The 21620-nt window shown below is 38.0% G+C and overlaps 1 protein-coding gene across 4 annotated transcripts in view; it reads left to right on the top strand.

The window, feature by feature from the left end:
- Smg6 (SMG6 nonsense mediated mRNA decay factor) overlaps positions 1-21620 on the top strand; it is a 228841-nt gene that overhangs the window by 34296 nt on the left and 172925 nt on the right. The gene's annotated exons all lie outside the window — the stretch shown is intronic.

Genomic DNA, 21620 nt, shown 5'->3' with positions numbered 1-21620 from the left:
TCTATAAGTTGCCACAAACACACTACATTAGTGAATATTGGAACTTGTTCATAAGGGAGATGCAGAATTAGATTCCTTCACGCTCTGGTAACAACATATTTAGTCAACTGATAAACATATAACTTTGTTTTACATGTTTTTCTGCTTAAAGACACCTTATTTAATATATATTATCAATTCATTAACATTGCATTCTTCGCTGACAGCCCTATCACTCATACCTGAACAAAGTTTATCCAATACATATTTTTTCTATGAAGTGCATCACAGCCTTCTTGCACTAAGGAACATTAGACAACACTTCAGAAGCATTAAGCTTAGCGGCTATTTGTAAACATCAACGAAAAGCACAGGAATATGAAAAATGTGACCCTATGTAGATCACAAAAAGGACATTTGTTTAAAGTGTGACCAGAAACATGAAGGCAAAGAGTTGCCTTGTTTGACTTCAGCTAGAGATGTGTGTTAGGTGATTCAAAGAATGACACAAAAGCCCCATATTGATTTTGGGAATTACAAGAAAGTTTTAGTGAGTTCACTGAATTCACAGATATAAATCCATAAATAATGAAGTTGAAGTGTAATACAGTCAGTATCTTGAACAGAGGCTTGTCAAATACAGAGAAGGTCCCTTGTTTCAGACCTAGCAGAGACATGGGTTGGGGAAGAGGGAAAGGAAAGTGAAGTTAGAAGACTTCTTGGAGAAATGAACCAGTTAGAATGGGAAGAGTGTATTCCATGAGCAAAGACAGAGAAGGTGTGAAATAGCAGAGGATTTGCAGGGCACTTAATTCTGTGGTGAGTTGAGGGATAATTTGAGAACATTGGAGTGGTGAAGAGTAAGTGAGCCTTCTACAGGGCTGTATTCTTTTTTAAATTTTTATTATTTTTTATAGTGGTAGCATGCCTTTATTTTATTTGTTTATTTTTATGCAGCACTAAGGATCAAATTTGGTGCCTCACAGTGCTAGGCAAGCACTCTCCCACTGAACTGCAGACCCAGTCCTGGGGCCATGTTCTTGATGGGTACTATGATACATGTGGGAGGAAGTCAGTGGGCTAGTCTTCTGTAATATACTTCTGGATTGTGGAAATAATAATTTGTTTTTTGAATTTTGTGTTTGTCATGTCTGCATTGTAATTAATGAAAGTAGCACTATTCCATTAAAGTTGGTGGGTTGGAGGTTGTCTGAAGTTTTTGCCCCATAGTTTGCTGTTTCAAAAAGTTTAAGGACACCTCTTAAATAAGGCTTTAGGCATTCTGAACTCCAACATGCTAGTGTCTCTGTGTCTTGGTTGTTAGAGGAAATTGCCAATAGCTTGGATTAAAAAGTTTTGTTTTTCCAAATTAAAAATTTACAAAGCCAACACCACATGAATCTTGTAAAAAATTTGAAAGTGCAGATAAATAGTACCTTTTTACCACTTAGTGAGAATCACTATTAATTTGCTAGTGTATGTTCTTCCTGCATATTTATACAGAGTACAACATTTCTATTGGAAATATCTAATGCCTATTAACCTGGGAAGCCAGAAGGGAATAAATAATCTATGCCTAATTATTATTCCAGAATGTTATTGAAGTCAGCATGGTTATCTTTATTTTCCTGTCTTATCAAAGTAGCACAATTAGAGTGACACCAGAAGATTAATGAAGAGCAAACTCAAAAAAGGTTAAACATTTAATAGACTGAATATTATCCTGAAATTGAATCTTAAGGGTCCATTTCATGAGGAAATATTTTGAACTAGTGGTAAATTGGGCAGTGGTGGATTAATTTGAGGCCACCTGGGCCTAGACAGTTTATGACTTTTTTGGAAAGCTGGGTTTTAAGTGGAAAAGTTCGGATTGTAATATTGGAGTTGGTTTCTAGATTGGTAGGAATGGAGATTCAAAGAAATCTCTTTAGATATCTTTTATGAGATATTCTCATTCTCTCTCTCTCTATTAGTTTTTTGGCACTGGGAATTGAATCCAGGGCCTTGAGCGTGCTAAGCATCTGAGCTGTATACCCCCAGCTGCCTCAACTTCTTCTTCTTTTTTTTTTAATATTTATTTATTTATTTTTTAGTTTTCTGCGGACACAACATCTTTGTTTGTATGTGGTGCTGAGGATCGAACCCGGGCCGCATGCATGCCAGGCGAGCGTGCTACCACTTGAGCCACATCCCCAGCCCCCTGCCTCAACTTCTAATTATTATTATTATTATTTTTGCACTAGTGGGGTTTGAGCCCAAAGGTACTTTACCACTGAACTACAAGCCCAAATCTGAATTATTTTATTTGGAGACAAGGTCTTACCATGTTGCTGAGGCTGGCCTCAAACTTGTAATCCTTCTGCCTCCGTCTTCCATGTTGTTGGCATACTAGCATGTGCCACCTCATCTGGCTCAACCTCTTTTAAAATATTTTAAGTAAAGAAATATTTTTAAATGTGTAATATATTTTGTGGTTATATATGTGATAATTTTCTTTTTCTCACATTATTTGTGGCCTATCATATATACTGTTATTTACCTTTGCTTGTTTTTGTATTACTGTTGGACTTCAGAGACCCTTCTATGAGTGATTACCTTCAAGTCCATTATTTCTTTGTAGAGGCCAGCAGTTTGGTAGCTTTCATTAATTTTGTAATTTTATCCAGTATCATATAAGTCAGGGGCAGAGTAGTAGCACTTTGGGCTTTGGAGAACCTTGTGTTTAAGTCCTCATTTTATCAGATATTAGCTTTAAGACTTTGGGCATGTTCCTTAACCTGACTGAATTTCAGTTTACTCATTTGTAAGATGATGTTTCCTGAGGTTTGGGAATCATAGTTTCTGCCTGAAAATTTGCAAGCTGCCCTTGCCTGAATCTCTTGTGTTTTTCTCAGAGGCTTAATTATAAGTTGGGAATGATAGTTGTCCCCCCCACACTTTTTTGGGGGGCAAGTGATAGTTTTCTTTCTGATATTGAGTATGTGGCTACAAAGGGTTGCATAGTATGAGTGTATTCTTCTGGCATTTAATCAATAGGTCAGCAAAATGGGGCTGCAGTTATGGCTCAGTGATAGACTGCTTGCCTAGCATGCGTGAGGCACTAGGTTCCATCCTCAGCACCACATAAAAATAAATAAGTAAAATAGAGATATTGTGTTCATCCACAACTAAAAAATAAAAATAGTTCAGCAAAGTAAAATTTTGTTAGCAAAGGAGCATACCTTCACTGTGGAAAACCTAGGCCAGGTAGCCTGTAGCACAGAGTCTCATATGCTCTTACTTTTGCTTGAGAGTTTTGTTTTTTTGTTTTGTTTTAGTATGGGGCTTTATAGAAAAATAAGAACAACGTGTTATTCAGGTAGCATTTCCTTCAGACCCATCATTTGTTTTGCTTTTCAGTGCTCTTTGCATAGTTTGTACACCTGAGCTACTGCTGCCACCTCCATTATAGTGCTGAAGAAAGGGGCTATGTGTGAGTGTTACACATTTAATGCCTCCACCCTCCCGCAGTGTAGTCATATGTCCCATAGGAGATTTAGAATATTATTGCTGTAAGTATATATGTGACTGTAAGACCAATGTGATTCTGCAACCTGTACAATCAGAAAAATGAGAAATTATACCCCATTTGATTCAAATGTATATGTCAAGATCATTGTACCATCATGTGTATCTAATAAAAAAAATGAAAAAAAAATGACTAATGAAAAAAAAAAAAAGAATTTCAGCTGCCTTAGGCAAGATGATGTGCCTTGCTTGTACTATAGTGAATTTGTTCTTCAGCTTGTTATCATAAGACTTTTAAGTTTGTATTTTCAGAGCCAGTACCATTATGAAGCTTAGGAAAAGCTTTTGGCCTGATTTTTCTCTGGCTAACATAAGCATTAATTTAATCTAAAATGAGAGAGGTGTGGAATCTGTGTTAGTAGGTAAATGTTTTATCTGTGATAATCCGATTATTTCATTGCCCCATAATTATATTATCCTGGCAGAGAAAGTCAGCTTTTTTTTTTTTTTTTTTTGGCCTCATGGATACAGGGATTTCTTTTCTTTCTTTCTTATTTTTTTTTAATACTTATTCTTTTAGATGTAGGTGGACACAATACCTTTATTTAATTTTCATATGGTGCTGGGGATCGAACTCAGTGCCTTACACATGCTAGGCGAGCGCTTTTCCTCTGAGCCACAACCCTAGCCCCAAGGATACAGGGATTTCTTATCTAAGATGGACATCATGTGGTTTTTTGCTACTGTTGTGAGTTGACCTTCTTTAATTAATTAATTAATTAATTGGTACTAGAGATTGAACCCAGGGATGCTTTACCACTGAGATACATTCTCAGTCCTTTTAAATTTTTTTATTTTGAGACAGGATCTTTCTAAGTTGCTGAAGCTGGCCTTGAACTTGTAATTTTCCTGCCTCAGCCTCCGTAGTTGCTGGGATGATAGGTGTGTGCCACCATGCGTAGCTCATTTCTTAGTTCTTTACTTTTATAAAGTAATTTGTAGTACAAACCTTTCACTCTAGAAGCTCTGTGAAAGAATGTTTCTGTGAACTGAGATTTGGCAATGTGATGACAGAGGTTCAAAGAGCTTCTTTCTACAAGAGGCAACTCCAGATTGACTCTCTTTTCTAGGCCATAAGCAATAGGTTGGTGAGATTACTATCAAAAGTCAGAACCAGGACCTGGGTTTTCAGATAATGATAATATGAAATATGCTGCGAGGAGCAATCTTAACAGACAAGGACTGGGGCTCCTTGCCTGGACCACTACTAGACCTTAGGGCTGAAGTCTTTTTTCTCTTTGTGGTTGGCAGTGAGTGGAAGTTTCTCAAAGCACACTGGTCCTACCTACAGACCCTTAACACCCCATATGACCTCGGTCACCAAACCACTTAAGGGCTTTATTTTTATCCTATCTGTTTCTTCAAGATGTGAGGTTGGTTTCTTTAACAGAGCAAAGTTCTCTAGGGGAAGAAACAGAGTGCCAGGGTGCAGTCAAGGCTGGTTAAACACTAAAACCACACTCTTTGTCTTTTTGGGCTTGAGACGTGACATAAGCCATGCTGCAAACACCAGCTTCAACACTGTGAAGAGGCCTTCTCAGCTGCTCTGTTTATTTTTTGTGTTTATGTTATATTTTTAAATAATTAAAATGTGGAGGACAAAAAAAGTATACCTTTTCATTCATTGCATGTTAGCCAGAAATCTAATTCTAAGAATGGACACTTTCTTAAAATCCATCATTTCCCAATTTAAGCTTTTTCATCTTCCCCAGGGGTGTTGATGAGAACTCTCACAACTCACCAGGTCTCAGGAAGCCAGATTACCAACATATCCTGTTCGCGTGCGTGTGTGTATTCTGTGTTACCCACAGGCCACTTTCCACCCCATGTGAACTTTAGTTACCATCCGGAAAGTCAGGACCCAGATACCAGTCAGAATTTCCAGACTTTGGTTTGGTTTAGATATTTTAGAAAATGTTAACAGCATTAATTATAAAGAGACTTTTTTAGTGGCATGCTTGGCAAATAGAAATTAATATATTTTGAAGAGAGGAGAGGAAGGCATTGTGAGCGCTTTTTCCAGTAATGTGTTCAAACTGAACATTCAGAAGAAAACATGAAGCAGTTGAGATGCGGAGGAAAAGAGAGACAATGAGGAGGGTGATCAGAGATTGATTAGAAGTTAAACTCACATTATCTCAATTCTTAGGTCTTAAGGCTAAGTTCTAAAGGTCTTATTTCATTCTTTAAAATTATAACCTCTAATAGGGGACTGGGGCTCCAGCTCAGTGGCAGAGCAGTTGCCTAGCACATTTGAAGCACTGGGTTTGATCCTTAGCACCACATAAAAATAAACAAAACAAAGGCAGTCTGCTTATCTACAACTACAAAAAAAATGTAACATATATATCATTGGAGTTATTTATAACACTTTCCATCACATTTTGTTTTAATCAGCATGTTTTTTTTTTTAATTTAATTTTTTTTTTTTTTTTTGAGACAGGGTCTTGCAACGACAGCCTTTTGAGATAGCCTGTTGCCCAGGCTGGTTTCAAACTCTTGGCCTCAAGCAATCCTCCTGCCTCAGCCTCCTGAGTAGATGATACTATAGTGTGCACACCATTGTGCCTGTGCCTGGCTGTATTCAGCATTTTTAAATTGATATAAATAGTATGTATTGAATCAGATAATGCTCTAGAACAGAGGTGGGCAAAATGCTACCACTGGCCTATGAGCTAAGAATAGTTTTTACATTCTTATATAAGGCGTTGTTTTAAAACATAAGGAATTGTGACAGAAACCCCATGAAACTTAAACTATTTACTCTCTGAACTTTGGCAAAAAAAGTTTGCCCATCACTCCTTTAGAAGCTGAGAGGGGTAAATGCTGAGGTTCTTCCTTTAGGAAGGTAATTGCTAATGAGGGTGTTAGGGACTTTTTGGGCTGACAGTTCATTTTGCAGACTAGCTATTGCAGGATGTTTAGCATTCCTAGCCCCGCCCACCAGATGCCAGTAAGGCCCACACACATTTCCAAACACTTCCTGGGAGGAGAGGCACTATTCTGATTGAGAACAACTGATTTAAAAGCTTGATGAGGGGCTGGGGATGTGGCTCAAGCGGTAGCGCTCACCTGGCATGCGTGCGGCCCGGGTTCGATCCTCAGCACCACATACAAACAAAGATGTTGTGTCCGCCGAAAACTAAAAAATAAACACTAAAAATTAAAAAAAAATAAATAAATAAAAGCTTGATGAGATCAAGAATACCTTGTCAAACTTTACTTATTTCATAGGAGAACAGACTTGGGTTAGGTTTTCATGGCATAAATCAGCAGTATTGCAAGAGAATAGGGAGAGTATTTGGTAGGGTACAATAAAAATGTTTTAAGGAAACCATTTATTGAATGTGTTGCCTGTTTCACCATTTTAAGAATTGTTGAGATTGGTTTATTATTTATTAAAGTTTGTTTTGATGTTGCTGAATTTTCAAAACTACGTTTGTCTCTGTGTCTCTTTGGCCTTAATGTCCAGGTGATTTTGAGGTCTATGGGAATCTGTATGATGTACTTGAGAGACGTACTCAAAGCCAATGTAAAGATGTAGTTTTGGCATCTCATGAATAACCTGATATCCAGACTTAAGCCAGAACTCTGGTGTTAGAGAATTTTCCAGCCTGAGAGAGAGGACTGAGAAAAGTCCTCCTTTGGCTCCTTACCAACTTAGACAAGAGAGCAATCAGCTGCTGAGTTCCAGCCAACTGGAATGTATGTAAGGGTTTTTTATAAATCATCCCTTAGGATCCAGCTCCTCTCTGTGAAGAGCCTTCCAAATAAGAATGAATCCTGTACATTGGACCTGTTCAGTCTGCAGCTGCGATAGGAAGGAATAGAGTAGTGAGGTGTGTTACTCTGGGAGCCACTCACTTTATTTAGTAACATATTGCCTGTTATGTGGGATAAGAGACTGCACCAACTTTTGTGTTTTCCCTGTGTTGCCTTTCTCACTGGTTTCCTGTATTGGTTTTTGTTTCTTGGGGAGATATATTCTTAGTTCTGTCATTCTGTAATCCCTTTCTGCTCTTAAAGTAAAGAATTTCATCTTTCTGCCCTATTTTCACCATCTCAAATGTGATGTGTTTGGACTAAGATAGAGAATATGAAATAGTTATTTTCTTGGCTTATGGTGTTACTCTGGTCTGCAGACGGGTTTTTTGGCTCAAAGGGGATGCTCTGGGTTTTTTGAAATCTTTTACTTTACTTATAAATACTTAGTATTGAAGTTACTGCTTAGTTTTATTCTCCTAAGACTTAGTATATAGACTGTAAACCAGAAAAAAAATAAAAATATTTTCTATAATCTGTCTTTTTGATGCTGGAGTCCCTATAAATTGTATTAATCCCACTTTCATTTGTAAGAGTTCAGTGACTTTTTGAGTTGTCTTCCATTCACTGATGCAGAAATTTGTTGAGCATCTATTATTGGAATCATTAAATAATATCTCTTCCACATTGTTTTTTCCATGTCTTTTGTGCTTAGAGCCATCAGAGAGCTATGTGACTAGGTAACATGTTGGTAACCCATAGTATTACTTTTACTGATTTGTACTTTTGTGTACAATCAGCTTATATTAAGGAAAATTATATTAAGGAGACCTAGAGAATTGTTGCTGTTTCTGCCACATGGTGTCATCTTTGTGGAATCCCCTGGGAGAAAATTCTGCTTTCAGTATTAGAAATAGTTGTATGGGTTTTTTGTATTTTCTTTCATGCACATTTATGAATTTGTTATTTAGAATAATTCTCTCTCTATTTTAATTATTCTGGAGATTATAGCCAGACTGATAACTTCCTCTAATAAGTGTAAAGAATTTACTGGCATGCGTTTTATGTCTTGACTTTACTGCCAGTGACTTCTTTTATCTTTTTCTTTTCATCTTTCTTGTTCTTTTATTTTCTCCTAGTATGGGTGATTAAATCCAGGGCCTTGTGTATGCTAGTGCTGTACCACTGAGGATTATCCACAGCCCAGTTTTATTTTTATTTTGGGGCAGGGTCTCAAGTTGCTGAGGCTGGCCTTGAATTTGCAATCCTCCTGCCTCAGCCTTCTGAGGCTGGGATTAGAATTATATGCCACCACACCCAACTCTTTTCTTGTTTTTAATATGTTTTCTCTTGTGGTACAGTACATACCTTTGTATGTTATCTTAAATAACTTGGCTTTACAGTTTAATATGGACATTTTCCTCTTTTCACTTGCTTACTCATTTGTAAAAGCTCTTCTCAGATTAGCTTTTAGTCCCTGAAATGATCATTTTTTCCCTGCCCTCATTCAGATTACTGCATTAAATATTTAGTGAGTACCTTTATGTGTTGTTATTCTAGGCACTGCAAGGTAAATGATGTTGGTCCATCCCTCAGAGGTGTGGTGTAGTAACAAAATGGATGGATAAATACTTGCTTGTAATAAAGTATTACAGGTATGGTAATGTAAATATGTACACTGTTATAGAGTTAGTACAGAGGAGAAAAAGATTAACTGAGAAACATAAGGGTGGACATGGAAAGCCTTGATTTTGAAGGGTGGAAGAAATTCTTTAGGTAGACATGAACAGTAAGAAACAACGTAGATAAAAACATGACGTGGTTAGAAACTGCAAGGAATGGTTGCTTCTGAGATTCCTAGCCAAGAGTCTATCATTAGACTATCTTGGATCATGGTACAGACATTCACATTGGTGCTGTCTAATCAGTCATTTGGAACTGAGGATTTGTCACAGAGTAGATTGATTTGGGCTTTTGATTCACCCAAGCTTAGAAGTGAGTCCTTCAAATAGTTCTTTTCTGCTTTATTTTATGCATTAGCTAAGGTTGACTCACCCTAAAGTCATGCCTTCCATCATTCTGGGAAGCTTTCTGTGCCAAACCTAGCTTGGCTTAGGAATAAGTAAGTTATGCATTGTATTGTAACCATTGGCAATAAGTCCTATTCTTGCCCTTTACACTCACAGTAGGGCTGCAACTACTGAAGCACAAGAGAAAGAGGCATTGAGATAAAAACCCTTGATTAATTTGCATTTTTCTGGGATGTTTCTTTCTTAGTAAAGATGTTAACATCTTGTACTATCTTATGAAATTTTGAGCAGACTTGTGTCACAAATCTCAGAGATGCTAGGTCCTAATTTGTAAAGCAAACTATGTTGAGGCAGTTGACATTCTCTTTGAGGAATTTCTTTGGCAGGTTTTCCTTTAGACTTCTGCACAGATCTGTACAACAGTATTACTTTTAAAATACTTACAAGTGACATATGTCAGACTGAATAAGGAACGGGGGATGTAGCTCAGTGGCAGAGTATTTGCCTAGTATGTACAAGGCCCAGGATTCAATCCCTGGTACTTAAAACAACAACAGCAACAACAACAAAAATGAATAAGGCATTAATAGATGTCCTTGATAATCCTGAGAGGCTGTCTCTTTCAGAGTAGGAGCCAGACCTTTTGTTGCATACCTAAATTTCTTGTTTTTTCCATGAATAAATTTCTTTATCTCTTTCCTCTGTAAAATGAGAATAGATTTGGTATTCGTTATTTAGTGCCAGTTGGCTTTCTGTACCTAAGTGGAGTCACAGACTTAGCACAGTCATCTTTTTTTATGCCACTTTAGAGTTAGAATATTTGTAGGGGTTAAAACAAAGGATATTGGCTATTAGAATAAAGGTATTTGGGTTTTGGGGGTTTTTTTGGTATTTTTGTGGAATAGCAGAAAAGGCTGTAGTAATTTTTAAATTATTATAGTATAATATATGTAGAGAAGAGCACTCATCAAGGTGACGCAGTTTGGCAAATTGTTATAAACTGAATTTACTTCTTGTTTTTTACTTATGCTACTTTCATTCTTTTTTTTTAAGAATTTTTTTTAAAGAGAGAGTGTGAGAGAGAGAGAGAGAGTGTGAGAGAGAGAGAATTTTTTTTTTTTTTAATATTTATTTTTTAGTTTTTGGTGGACACAACATCTTTGTTTGTATGTGGTGCTGAGGATCGAACCCGGGGCGCACGCATGCCAGGCGAGCGCGCTATCGCTTGAGCCACATCCCCAGCCCTACTTTCATTCTTTTAACTCTAAACTCAAATGTTTCCAGTAGTTAATAGTAAAAGTGATAGGAATAGAACATTATAAATAAATTAGCAAGAAGTTAGTGCTCACAGTTTCCTTGCTTCCTGTTATACCTGTTAAGATCGAGTTTCAATGTTGAGAGAGGATAAAGAGAATGAAGGGAGAACTTGGAAGATAATGGATTGGATCAAAGGTAAAAGATTCAAAGGTATTTGCTATGTGTTTTGGATGATAAGAAATAAGACTAACCAAAAAACTAGCTGGAAGCAGGCCTTGACTTTAGTCACAGTGAAACTGAGTCTCACACCAATAGTGCTGTGGTTTTTGGCCTTAAACCGTCTGTCTGTTGGGGGGGAAAGTGACATCATGGCCTGCCTGCTCCTGGACACGCTTGCTTCTGGTTAAATGTGGAATTCCAGAAGTTCTGCATTGCTATGTTTATAGCCTTGTCTTTGGTGTCAAGGCAGATGCCAGGGTGTACCAGGGCATGTTGTCCTTGAATAATCCATTTTTATTCTAATGGTTTTCTTTTCTTTGTCCTGTTAGCTGCCAGTGAGGTAGAGTTGCCTCTGTTGATAAAGAGCAGATACAGAAGTTCACATCCAAACCTGAATAGCCATTTTTAACTTGAAACACTTTTCCTGGGAGTTGATGCACCAGAATCCTTCCCTTATTTGGTGCCTTGCTTAAATCTGAAGCTTGCTTAAGGTTGCCAGAGCTCCCTTTATGCTGGTTATTTGATTTTTGGTGCCCATAGCAGAGTAGTTGTGAAATAATTTTTTGTGGCTACATGTGCCTTAAATTGAAACTTCATTCTCCTTTGGATTTGTAGATTGGTTCTTGTTCCTCCCTTTCCTGAGAGATTCAGGGGTTTTCCTGTATTGTGGTAGGTGAGTGGGCAGAGGTTGCATTTTCAGATATTTTTTCTGAGCTGTGTAAAATTCCCTGATGATAGTGTGTAAATACACATATTCTTAGACTCTTGAAAACTCATTAATCAGGCAGATTTGGGATTTATCCAGGAAAATGTCAGTGCTTTTATTCATTTTATTGTTGCTCTTATTTTATTGCTGTGGAAAATAGGCTTTTAATCACTTATTTTTTCTTGCTGGCATTATCTGAGGGTACAGTTAAGTGCTTCCACTGGTGTGCATGATATTATCTGGACTAGAAATATCTGTCTACTTCCCTTAATCTGCAAAACTTCTCAGTTGGTTTGGCTTGGTAATCTCAGTGAATGATATGTGGAACCATTGATGGGTTTGTGTTTGAGATTTCTTTAGCTTTTGGTCTTTATATAAAACATCCCTGCTGTCTGTCTTGTTTCTGTGGGAGATTTAAAAAAGATCTCATACACTGGAGCCTGGGTTGAACTTGGGCAGTCACCTAACCTCTGTGTTCTTTTTCTCATCTATAATATGGAAATAATAGTAGTACTTATCTCATAGGGTGGTGGTAAGGTTAAATAAGTTATTAAATATAAAGTGCCTAGAGTATTGCCCTGTACATAGAAGAGTATCATGAGGTGCTGTTAACTTCTAAAAGTACAGAGCCAGCTCTATAAATTCATCCTGTTCTTAGGTAAGTTGCTGTCCCTAAGCTTCTAAGAGGTGCTGTCCAGTAGTTAAAATCAGATGTTAGGACACATTGCCTTCAGTATGATTTATGTAGCCAGGCAGAATAGTAGAGCTCCGGATAGGTTGATTCTTCCAGTCCTTTGCTTCCATAGACTGGACCCTGTTTTAGCTTTAGAGTGTCTCTTTTTTTCCTGATATATGGCAAGACAGAAATTATATGAATACTCTTATCTTTGGAAAGAAATCTCACGCATCCACCTCTCCATTCATTCCCATATCATCTACTGATAACTCTTCTGTCCTGGGAGATAGAAATGTAAATGAATTACAGTAGATGGGGTAGAGAGAGAAGATGGGAGGGGAGGGGAGGGGGGATAGTAGAGGATAAGAAAGGTAGCAGAATACAACAGTTACTAATAGGGCATTATGTAAAAATGTGGATGTGTAACCGATGTGATTCTGCAATCTGTATTTGGGGTAAAATTGGGAGTTCATAACCTACTTGAATCTAATGTATGAAATATGATATGTAAAGAGCTTTGTAATGTTTTGAACAACCAATAAAAAAAAAAAAAAGAAATGAATTGTTCATTTTAACTGAGTTGTAACTCAGTGGGAGAGTGCTTGCCTAGCATGTGTGAGGCACTGAGTTTGATTCTCAGTACCTCATGTAAATAAGTAAAATAGTGGGCTGGGGATATAGCTCAGTTGTTAAGAGTGCTTGCCTCAAATGCACAAGGCCCTGGGTTCAAACCCCAATCCCCAGCACCACCACCCCCCCACCACACACATATATACAAAGAAGAATCATTGGACTGGGGCTCAATGGTAGAGCACTTGCTTAGCACATGTGAGGCCCTGGGTTTGATTCTCAGCATTGCACATAAATAAATAAATAAGTAAATAAATAAATAAATAAAATAAAGGTTCATCAACAACTAAAAAAAAAAGAACCCTTGGGCCAGAGGTAAATTCAGAGGCCCCAAGGTGGGAGTGTTACTCATTCAAAGAATGGCAGGAAGCAAGAGTAGAGTAAGATTACATAGACCTTTTACATAGGACTTGTCAGGACTTTGACTTTTATCCTGATGTTAGTATTGTCTTTTCTTCCCCAGTCACTTGGGCAGATAGAGAACTGTTACTATTCAGGATCAGAATCCTTAAATTCTGATGGAACTCTTTCCCTTTGAATACCTTTGTCTGGGTTTTATCAAATTATCCTCCAAAAAGAGATGGAGTTAAAGAAATTCTCATAGATAGTGGTGAGTGTGCAGTTTCCCTACGACATAAATATTTTTTCCCTGTGAATTTTTGTGATTTTTCTTTCTTTTTTTGGGGGGTGTGTGTGTGTAATATGTGGGCAACCTGTTTCATCACACAATTTTTCTTTCTTTTGTGTAATATTATGTGGGTAAACTATTTCATCACTGTTAGATCTATATTTTAGTAAGTTTTTCAGCAGTCACTTATTAAGTGTGCGGTAACAATACCATAGAAGGCTATTTTTAAAATATTATTGAAAGGAAATAAGAATTTCTAAATTTTCTCTAAAATTGAAGTCAGTATTTCATTTAGTGTGAGTCTTTTTTGAAAGACTCCTACATGGTTTTGGACTACTGCTGGTGATTACTTGGAACTAGAATCAGTGGAATGTAGGGATAGGGATTTTTTTTAATACCTTTATTTTACTTATTTTTACGTGGTGCTGAAGATCGGACCCAGTGCCTCACGCGTGCTAGGGAAGTGCTCTACCGCTGAGCCACAACCCCAGCCCAGGGATAGAGAACTTAATTGAATGTACAATGATCATCCTTTTCATCTGTCTTTCTTCTCTTCTCTGATTCCATTGCCATCAGGTGACTACAATAACAGCCTCTTACCTGGTCCCCTGGCTTCTAGCACCCAGCATCAAAAAACAACCCTAAATTTTTTTCAGTTACCAGAATAACCTTTAAAAATTGAGCTTTGTGGGGCTGGGGTTGTGGCTCAGAGGAAAAGTGCTCGCCTAGCATGCGTGAGGATTTGATCTTCAGCACCACATAAAAATTAAATAAAGGTAATGTGTCCACCTATAACTAAAGAATAAATGTTTTTAAAAAACTGAGCTTTGTGATGGATACAGTGGCATATACCTGTAGTGCCAGCAACTTAGGAGGCTGAGGCAGGAGAATTGCAAGTTGAAGGCTAATCTCAGCAACTTAAGTAGGCTCTAAGCAACTTAGTGAGACCCTGTCTTAAAATAAATGAATAAATAAATAAGAGCCGGGAATGTTGCTCAATGGTAAAGTACCTCTAGGTTCAGTCCCCTACTTTCCAATAAATGAAGTTTTGCTCATGCCACTTACCTGTTCAAGACTCTTCAACTTTAAAAAGACCAGTCTCTTTTTAACAAGGACTTCTACAGCTTGGCCCTAACTAACAGTTCAGTCTCCCTCCTGCCAAAGCATAATCTAACAATGCCAGTCTAGAATACATTGCTCTTGGAACCATCACACATACTGTTTCCTTCGCTTATGATACATCAAAGCATGATTCCTTACCCACTTCAAAAGCAGCTGATTAATTCCATAATCTTCATCAGCCAGTTTGATTTAATTGACATTTATAGGGCTTAAGTTTATGTATGTACTCTTGGAGAACCATTTTCTGTTTGCTCACCTGATCACAAAGCAGGAGATTCAGCCATTTTCTCTTCTCTTTGTTCATTGCAGACACAGGGTGTCCCAGCTCCCCCACTATTTGGGTGGATGGGCATGAGAGTTCCCAGGGGCTGAGAAAGATGAATCAGAAAGAAGAGTCATTCAGAAAGTAAGCCAGTCAGAGCAACAGTGTTGCCCTTTGGCTGAACTTTCTCTTTTTCTGCATAAGTTTAGATGCTAAACTGGTGGCACTTTTGAACTGGTTGCTACAGATTGTCATACCATAGTACAGAGACTCATAAATTTTAATCTGCCACTTTCCCTGATTAGAGATGTTTTAGGAAGTGTCCAGGAGGCCTCTGGCCTAAGTGAAATCTTTGTTGGGCTTGGGTGTGTTTCTTTTCCACTGTCACCTAAACCTCTAGTGGCTTCTAAGGTAGGTATCCAGAGAGCCCCATTTATAGTTATCTGTAGCCTTTAGAGTATTTGAGTTCAAAAGATTTGAGAGCAGCAGTCATTTGATGTCATTTATGCTGTCGTAGAGTACGATAATGCTTTCACAAAAGCTGGCAAGAAGAGTTGTATTTAGTTAGAATCATACATTTGTGGGTTTTTAGCATTGGAAGGAATACTGTAAATTTGAGGTTCTCCTGAGGTGGTGAGAGGTGGGTGGTATCACAATATCCTGGGGGGTTGGAGTTATTTAAAACCACACTCAACTCATCATTACTACCCCTCTTTACCTCTTAACCCCTAAGAATCATTGCTGTTTCCAATACACGTGTGTGGTAGCCCTCAAGTGTTGTAGAGGTAGAAAAAAATCTTGAGACACCAGTATTTTAGATATTCTAGCCCAGATATCAACAGACTCTTCTGTCAAGGGCCAGATAGTAAATTTTTTGGGCTTTGTGGGCCATATACCCTCTGCTGCAGCTATTCAACACTGCCTTTGTAGGGAGAAAGCAGTCATAAACAACGTGTATTTTCTTTCTTTCTTTTTCCTCCTTCCCTCCCTTCTTTCCTTCCTTCCATACCAGGGGCACTTAACCACTGAGCCTCATCCTCAGCCCTTTTTATTTTTTATTTTGAGACAGGATCTTGCTAAGTTTCTTAGGATCTTTCTAAGTTACTGAGGCTGGCTTTGAAATTATGATCATCCTACTTTAGTTTCCTGAGCTGCTGGAATTACAGAAGTGCCACTGTGCCTGACTTTATTTATTTATTTATTTATTTATTTTTAAGTTGCTCAGGTGATACATAGAAATTGAGGGAATCACTCCTGCTGATCTTACTCAGCCTATTCATTTTATAGTTGAAGAAACATGTTAGAAAGTTGATGTGATTTGTAGACAGTTACCTAGCAAATAAATAACATAACCACAATTTGAGTCTGGGTCTTCAACGTTAGGATCAGTGGTTTTTGTTCATACTCTTTTGTTCTGTTTTCATTCCCAATAACATATGAGCAGTAAATACAGATCAATCACATATTCATAACTCCTTTATACCTGGTTCAGATTTCTCTAGTGATATCTAGCCAGGTACTCTAATCTCAACTGTTCCTGTGCATACTGGCTGGGTTTTCTGAAGTTGACTACTGATCTGACATTTAGCCCAGTTTCCCTTCTCTAACTAGGAGAGATAATGAAGTAATAGCCAAGAATTTTTTTTTCAGTTGTTAGTTGGACACAATACCTTTATTTTATTTATTTACTTTTATGTGGTGCTGAGGATCAAACCCAGTGCCTTGCACAAGTTAGGTGAGCGCTGTACCGCTGAGCTAAAACCCCAGTGATTTTTTTTCGTTTTTTGGGGTATCAGGGCTTGAACTCAGGGGCACTCAACCACTGAGCCACATCTCCAGCCCTATTTTGTATTTTATATAGAGACAGGATCTCACTGAGTTGCTTAGTGCCTGGCTTTTTTTTTTTTTTTTTTTTTGCTGAGGCTGGCTTTGATCTCTCTATCCTCCTGCCTCTGCCCCACCAGCTGCTGGGATTACAGGTATACACCACCGCTCCCGGTGTGATTTTTTTTTTTTTTTTTTAAATATTAGACTATGTTGGAACAGTAGTACTAAATTGCAATGTAAGGGTGAGAGCCATTTTTTCAAGGGGGTGAATTAGTTAGATTGTTCTGTTTTTTATTATTGTTATTTATTTTTTGATACCAGCGATTGAACCCAGAGACATTTACCCACTGAGCCACATCCCCAGCCATTTTATTTAGAGACAGGATTTCCCTTAGTTGCTTAGTGCCTTGCTCAGTTGCTGCGGCTGGCTTTGAACTTGCGATCCTCCTGCCTCACTCTCCCCAGCTACTGGGATTACAAGCGTGCACCACCACACCCAGCAAGAGATTGTTTTAAAAGGTATATTTTTCACTTAAATTCACATGGCTCAGATCCAGCAATCTAAGTGGGGCATCTCTGTATGGAACTTGTGCTTAATTATAGTTAATTGAGCTATCTGTCATTCTGCTCAGAACAATTCAGGGGTGAAGAAAGTAAAGGTGAAGAGTAATCATCATCCTTAGCCTTGGTGTGGCTCTTTGGTCTAAGTAAAGGATGTTCTACCTTAGCCTTGGTGTAGCTCTTTGGTCTAAGTAAAGGATGTGAGGATTGATTTTGATTTATTCTGTCATCTTACCAGGCATTTGAGTCAGGCTACTTGGCATGACTGTACTTTTTTTCTTATCTGTATCCTAGAAAGAAGAATATTTATGAATAACTTTAATTGCTATTAAATGATTATTATGTCACTGATAAACCTTCATATTTTCTGTGCCAGCAGCCCCTTCCTCACTTTATCATTTCCTCACTTCTCTTCTCACCCAGAGATATTTCCTGTCTAAAGAATAGTGATAGCAAGGAAGTCACTGTACCTCCTAACATCTTCATAGTTGGTAGGCCTTGTCCTAGGTTTGGAACATAAATGGGAGCTGGCAAGTCGGTATGTTATTTATCTTCTTGGACTATAGACTTTTTGGCATGAGGGACCCAGTCTTGTTAGACTAGGGGCCACAGGGATGAGGGTTGCAAGTAGATAGCCAGTATACTCACATCCTGTACCATCCTATGATCTCAGGCTTTAGAAAGGCTGATGAATGGGCTTTGATTGACTATTGTGAAAATCTTTGACATTTTACTAACAGATACTTCTGAAATGTGGTCTCCACCTATGTTGTAACAAATTTAAAAGGACATATTCTGCTTTTTAAAACACAGTACATACCTGTAATCCCAGCAATTTGGGAGGTTGAGGCAGGAGGATTGCAAGTTCAAAGCCAGCTCAACAACTTGTCAAAGTCCTAAGCAACTCAGTGAGACCCTGTCTCTAAATAAAATCCAAATTGGGTGGGGGATGTGGCTCAGTGGTTGAGTTCCCTTGGGTTCAATCCCCAGCACCAAACAACAACAAAACAACCCACAACAAAATTGGATTATTTTTTAAAATATTTGGTATGTATGGATCATATAGATTCCTTTTTTTTTTTTTAAAGCTACCAGGGCTTGAACTTAATCACTGAACTACATCCCCAGTCTGTGGTTTTTTGTTTTTTTTTTTTAAAGAGCTGGGGCTCTGGCTCAGTGATAGCGCACTTGCCTGGTATGTGTGAGGCACTGGGTTCAATTCTCAGCACCACATATAAATAAATTTAAAAAAATAAAGGTCTGTCAACAACTAAAAATATATATATATTCAAAAAGAAAGGCCTCCTCTCTGTGCTTTGAAACCAGTGAGAATATGGAACACTTCACAAATTTGCATGTCATTCTTGAGCAGAGGCTAATCATTCCAGTTTTAGTATGTGCTGCTGAAGTGAGCACTCTAAAACATTTAAAAAATGAACCTTTGGAATTCTTTTTAATACTGAGCACTCATATAGTCCTTAAAATGATTCATTTTTCAGAAATTTTATTTTCTACACAACTTTGTAGAAGCAGGAACAACTATTTAAAGGTTGAAATTGGGCATATTTCAGAATCCCCTTCTGTTGTGTTGTATTGATGCTGCTGAGCAGCTTTTTTTCTCCTTCCTTGCTCTAAGGTTCACAAAATACTTAGATGTAACATTTGGGGGAATTATTTCCAGGGCTTGTATAAAGCATTTACGCCTCAAAATGCTGCAGTTTGTATTATTTTATTTATCCTTTCAGTCTGAGTTAGGTAGTGTCCGTGGTAAAAATTCCATTTTACAGTTGAGGAGCAGTCCAAAACGTTTTATTCATAGTCCAACAGTGAGTGACAGGATGGACTTTATTCCAGAGACCTACCCATCCACCAACTGCCATTAATATCTCTCTGGTTAAACTCTGGAGTCTGCAGTGAACTGGTTTTGTACTTGAGCTAAGGAGCCTGGAGCCCTTAAATGATTCCAGCACACTTACAGGGATATACCCAAGAAGCCTTTGTAGTGAACAGTATTTAAATGTGTAAGGGAGACTTGGAGACAGATAGTCTCACATTTCTTTCTCCATCTGAATGAGACCATCTTATGTTTTAACATAACATAGGTGTATGTTAAAAATTTAAAAAGTTTCAGAAATGGAAGTATCTGTGTGATGTGTTAAAGAGGGAGAAAATTTAGACTAAGGCTTTGCTGACTGGACTTGGTATCATTTTAGAGTTCTCCAAAGGTTCTGTGTCAGTGCTAGCTGACTTCATGGTGTCAAGGTATGAATATTGTTTAGGGCCTATTTTGATCAATGTGTAACAAATGAATCTCCCTCTGTGTAATATGCCTTCCCTCTAGGAGGCATCTTTGCCTTTAGTTTCCTTGTAATTCGAGTGTTAGGATGACAACAGAGAGGAACTATGTTTAGGGTGGTAGATACTTTCAGACTAAAGTAGTTCTTTTTAACAAGGTCAGGAGAAAAATGTGTGTGTGCTTATTAAAAGTTCCCTGTAGTTCCCTTCACTCCCACTAGTTGAAAAATGATGCATTGAAAACTACTTTTTAGGCCTGTAATCCCAGTAACTCTGGAGGCTGAGGCAGGAGGATCATGAATTTGAGGCCAGCCTCAACAATTTAGCAAGACCTGTCTCAAAATAAAAAACTAAAAGGGCTGGCGGGACTGGGGTTGTGGCCAATGTTAGAGTGCTTGCCTAGCACACGTGAGGTACTGGGTTTGAACCCCAGCACCACACAAAAATGAAATAAAGATATTGTGTCCACCTACAACTAAAAAATAAATATTAAAAAAAATTGGGGGCTGGGAATGTTGCTCAGGGGTAAAGTGCCCCTGGATTCAGTCCCTAGTATCAGAAAAAAAGAAAACCACATTTTACTGTATACAATTAAAATATGATATTGGCAAATATGAATTCAGGTTATTAGGTGGGCTTCATCTACTGCCCTAAGGGAAGGATCTTTGGGAAGTGTAGATAGACCCATGATGTTCTCAAAATCTCTTGGGGCCTTTGGTCTTGGTGTTATGCTTGGATAAGGAGGATTAGTGTCATTTTGATTCTGCCAAATTACCTTTTACATGTGAATATCATGAATTTTTAAAGGATTCTTCCTGGTTATGAATTAGTTAACCAGTATTTGATGGACAGCTGTGGGAAGTTTAAATAGAGAAGATATATTTCTATCTTTTAAAAAAATCTTTATTTATTTATTTTTATATGGTGCTAAGGATTGAACCCAATGCCTCACATGTGTGAGGCAGGCGCTCAACCACTGAGCTGCAGCCCCAGCCCCTATTTTTATCTTTTTATTTGAAATAATTTCATCCCTACAGAAAAGTTGTCAGAATAATATAATACAAAGAACTCTCACATATTCTTCTCTCAGATTTCTCTAGTTGTTCACATTTGACCTCTTGCTTTATTTGTTTATAGAAGGTCAGGCTTGCTCTGTAGCTGTTCCTTACCTTTCCCTTCTGTTAAAGGAAGCAGTGTCCCTGGCTCTCACTCACTTGCTGTAAGGACAGTTATCTTCGAAAAAGTGTCCTGAGCTTTTTAACTACATAAGTCAATGTTCAATCTAGAATAGCCAATTAATATAATTCACTTAAGGCAAAGATAGAGACTGAAGTTTGTATGCTGAGTTATTTTCTCTTTTCGCAATAGTGGGGATTGAACTTGGGACCTTGCGCGTGCTAGGCAAGTGCTCTATCACTGAGTTATGTCCCCAACCCTGTATGCTAAGTTTGATGTTGAAGTCATTGGTAAAGTGAGAATTTACCCTTTTCCCTACACCAACCTTCCATCTGAAAGAAGGAATAAACTAGAAGTGTTTTTCCTTTGGCGCAGATGATTCAGGGCTACTGAATTATTTCTTACCCTATTAAAATTACCCTCTTGTGATCAAGATTCTAGACCTTCTTGTCTGACTGAAAGATCTTAAGCATATTGCTTCTTTGAGACCAGGGAAGGTGATAGTGAGATTGGGTCTTTAGGTCATCTCTAGAGTTGAACTGAAAATTTCACCCTTTCCTTTGTTTTGCCCAGATGGAACTGTTGGCTTTAGAAACAGATTTTTCTAGAACCTTGAACAAGATATAAAGGCTCATGGGCCACATGTGGCTGGCAAATTGTGTTTTTGACTTGCTTAATGTTTAACTTTTTTTTTCCTAGTAGCCAATATTTATTTATTAGTGCTGTACTGGGAATTAGACCCAGGGGCACTTTATCACTGAGCTAGATCCTCAGCCCTTATTTTATTTTATTTTAAGATAGAGACTCTCTAAGTTGCTGAGGCTGGCTTTGAACTTGCTATCCTCCTGCCTTGGCCTCCAAAGTAACTGGAAATACAGGTATGCACTGCCATGCCTAGCAGTAGCCAATATTTAAAAGCCAGA

The sequence above is a fragment of the Marmota monax genome, unplaced genomic scaffold (assembly GCF_021218885.2).
Source record: "Marmota monax isolate L192 unplaced genomic scaffold, Marmota_monax_Labrador192_F-V1.1 WCK01_AAM20220418_F8-fsc00138, whole genome shotgun sequence".
Taxonomy (NCBI): Eukaryota; Metazoa; Chordata; class Mammalia; order Rodentia; family Sciuridae; genus Marmota; species Marmota monax.
Note: the sequence above shows the minus strand (reverse complement) of the source record. Positions and strands in the feature narration are given on the sequence as shown.